Source organism: Protobothrops mucrosquamatus, unplaced genomic scaffold, assembly GCF_001527695.2.
Source record: "Protobothrops mucrosquamatus isolate PMUCROS unplaced genomic scaffold, P.Mucros_1.0 scaffold5095, whole genome shotgun sequence".
Taxonomy (NCBI): domain Eukaryota; kingdom Metazoa; phylum Chordata; class Lepidosauria; order Squamata; family Viperidae; genus Protobothrops; species Protobothrops mucrosquamatus.
In genome coordinates, this window is record NW_015390970.1 from 26,652 (window position 1) to 30,822 (window position 4,171).

Here is a 4,171-nt window from a genome sequence, read left to right on the forward strand (position 1 = left end):
TAAAGATTTTTTACGAGCTTGCATGCTTGAAGAAGGCAGAACTATCTCCCAACAGCTCAGGAAAAATGGACCAAGAACATATCCAGTTATATCAAGATTACTGAACTTTCAGTTAACGTATCACTGTTGGCTTGGGAATTATCTGTTTGGATATGATTGGTTTGTTATATTGAGGTGCTAATGAGACAGCCACACTGTCCTCCAATGGAAGCTAGTAACCAATCCCAGATATTTCTGGCAGGAGTTGTCCAAGCTGTCTTGCTCCAGCACTTTTCTAGCATCCACATTTGGTACATGCCGTTGGGTTGTCTTCCGACAAGGAACTTGAAGAGGAGGGCAAAGAGGCACACGGGCATGTCAGAAACATAGCAAACCTCATTTACCATTAATAGTCTTGGTTTGAATCAGGGAAAAATGATACCAGAATTTAGCTGGTAAGGCTTCAGTAGCTCCTGGAGGCATGCTGGTAAAACTATGCAATGTTGTTGTATACCCGAACAACATCTACGTGGTCTTCAAGGGCCTCTAGCAACCTCACGGCCCCTTCTATCTCTGGGTCTGATAGCTGGGCATGGACAATTGGGATGAATTCAAGGCCAGCAGACAATGAACAAAGACCCAGCGACTCCAGTTTTTCACGTACTTGGTGCAAGGTGGACACAGTGGAAATAAACTAAGCGGTGGAGAAGACAAAAGGAAAAAATAGGGTTAGAGCCAGTGCCTAGAAACCTAAAACGCCTGATCAAATCTAAAAAGTTCAAATAGTTATAACCATGCACTGGGATTCTCCAACAGGGGGGGGGGGTGTTTGACTCTTTGGGAGACTAATCTGCAGGAGTCAAGGAATTTACATATTTAGATCACAGTTGCTGTTACAACTTGTTCTTTGTCTAGACCAGGGGTAGGCAACCTTGGCTCTTTTATGACTCGTGGACTTCAACTCCCAGAATTTGTGAGCCAGCATGGCTGAGCTTGGAAACCTCTCCCTTTCCCCTCAGCATGGCTGGCTCAGGAATTCTGGGAGTTGAAGTCCATGAGTCATAAAAGAGCCAAGGTTGCCTACCCCTGGTCTAGACAGTCTAGTTCAGACTGAGCGGGAGTGAATTCTGACAGAGCTTGGCAAGCACTTGGTGGAAATCAATGATCAGCTACCTGTTGGGTGCACATCCTGTCCAGGTGAGAGATTTCAGAGTGCTACCTTGCAGTGATCCAGTCCTATATTCCTCTGGCATGCATCTCCATGGTGGGTTTGCTATCTTGGTGAGATAAGGATGGGCAAGAGCCACAATGTATATAGGTAGTCCTTGACTTACAACTGAGCGCTTAGTAACAGTTTGTAGTTATGATCTACGTGAAAAAGGGGACTTAGGACCTGCATCTAAAGTTCCAATGGTTGCTCCCCTGCCCTGTGGTCACATGAACTACATTTTATGACTGTTTTGCTGCATTCAGCAAAAATAGTCTATAGCAAACAATGAGTTCGTTTAACAACTGCAGTATTTGCTTAATGATATTTGCTTAATGCAAAAAAGTCATAAAATTTGGTGGGTCACATGACCAATCTGTTTTACAACCATTGATATTTACAACCTTAATGGGCAGGCTCCATTACAGTCGTAACTCAAGGACTACCTATATACATTGTATATGCAAGACTATAGTCTTGCATAGGGAACCATTTCTAAGCCATATGAAATTTTATCAATTGTACAAAAACACCCTTAACTCCAACTTATAATTCAGGGCAAGCAAGATTTTCTTGGCCACCTCCCCCCCCCCTCATTTTTGTAGTCCACAGTCCCCTCCATGTACTGCCATTGAAACTCAGTGTCAAGCCAATGATTTTGTTATAAAGACTCCCCAGCTTGAGCTCAACCCTAGTGACAATGGACATTATGGGCAATATTCTCAGAAATTACAGGGAATTTACAATTTTTTTCACTTAAGAGGTTTTCCCCCCTTCCTCAGTCTACAGTCTTGGGATTTTTCTGGTGATCTCCCATTCAAGTATAAACTCAGCCCAAACCATGTAAGCTTTGTGAAATCACTCAACATTTGTTAAACGTTTGTCCTCACCTCCTCACTGGGTCAACCAATTGGGGTGCAACATTTTTTAATTTATTTTTTTTAAGAGTGGAAATGTGTGCTGCTTACTTTGCTGAATTTAAACCCACCCTTTCTGAAGGAATCAGTGCTCAGTCATTGCAGGGTGCAAATATGGCTTGTCCTGCAAGAAGCGAGAAAAATCATGAGGTGATTCCAACCAAACGTGGTTTTTATAGGGCCCATTAACCATCTCCTATTTTTCTCACCATTCCAAGCCCAAGCATAATGTTCTGGGTGGCCACACACACATATATATATATACATACATATATATATAAACAAAACACACTACACATCAACACAAAGCACCACCAGACATTGTCTGACAGGGTTAAACTTAACAGCCACTTGACGTTTCAAAACATTCCAATTGTTCAAAACACATTGCAGAGGAGTACATTTTGAGTTAATTTGTGTCTTTAAATTACTCTGACGATTCCCCTTATTATTTTTTTCTACTTTGAGATTGTTCCTCTAATATTTTCCTTGTGGGGGTGTATGAGGTCTGGGAAGAAGCAAAAGAATTAGCCTCTTCAGAAGGAGCTGGAGATCCAATTAAGGATGCTTCAGGAGGGATAGGTTTTACTTGGTTATAATCAGGAGGGGGGCTGGTAGTTAATTGCTGCCCTTCTGAAGCATCTGAGCCATATTTTTCCACTGCTTGATGGCACTGATACCATCGATGTAATATCTGTACTGGAGCCCGAGGTTCAAGATGTAAAGTATGCCCTATCTTTTCCCAATCTCGTAGCCTAAGCAGTCCGGCGCTCAGGATTCCAAGGGCAGTGTTTCCCTATCTCCTCCACCAGCTTCCTTATGTCTGCCTCAGGCACTGTCACACCTGATTTATGTAGCAGGAATCTGAGTTCCTGTGCATGTTTCTGCTGGTGCTGAGATAAATTGCAACCCATGCTTACCACTGAGGGGTCCCGGAGGACGAAAGTGCACTTTGAGGTCTGTTCCAGAAGCTGGTAAGTATGTTGGTTGTTGCTCTTCCCGGGGGGGGGGGGGGTCCCAAAAGTCCCTGTTCGGGCAGCCAGCTGAAGGAATCAGTGCTCAGTCATTGCAGGGTGCAAATATGGCTGACTGCCTTTGCAGTGTTTATTCTTTTTATACAGTTTTCCACATAGCATAAAGTAAGATGGCATCAGCATAGTAACAGCATTTCTATTGGTGAAACCCCTTTTCAATCCTTAAGAATATACCAGCTAGGAGGCCCCAGACAGGGAGCAGTCTTCTGCCACATCCTGTTGATGTAACCTGGCTGATATCATGTGAACCAGGTGATATCATGTACCAGCCTGGGGTATTTCCCTACATTGCCATGGTGATGTGAATGGATGAGATCATGTAGAGAGAAGAGGCACGTAGGCTTTGGAAGGGCAGTTTGCTGCTCACGACCTCTACCTGACCCCCATCTCTACACCTTTCAACTCACCCTGAGCACCACCTTTTAGAGACCGAGTGCCCAAAACCAGCCCCACCCCTGCCCCCCATCCGCCCTGCCCCCCGCCCGCCCATAGGGCCACTCACTGCCTCCACAGCCTGCCGATCGCCCAGGCGGCCCAGCAGCGCCATGGCGGCCACACCCTCCACCCGTGCCCCACAGCATCAACCGTGTGACGGGGCATGAGGGTGGAGTCTTGTTCCCACTGCCTGGCTGCCATGTCCTTGGCTGCGCTGCTTCACGCGGGCCACGCTCAGGGGCGACTCTCCTCCGGGGGAGCTGCTGGTGAGGGGGCTGGGGTGATGGCGCACGTGCCCACAGAGAGGGCTCTGAGTGCCGCCTCTGGCACGCATGCCATAGGTTCGCCACCACTGGCCTAAGACTTATTAAGCAGTGGCTTGCTAGAACTTCTGCAGTCTCTGATGTGAAAGGACTGTGAAAAGCCCTGCTCAGGGTCACCTGAGTGGTGCAAATGGGTGTGGAGCCTTCTTGTAACTACTGAAAGCACTGTGTTGTAGACTGGAGATAGATGATGTCGTATCCCTATCCCTCCCCCTCTGTTGGGAGAGGGGGATATTATCACTGATTTGGTAATTAAAAGTATGGATTGCTTCTTTG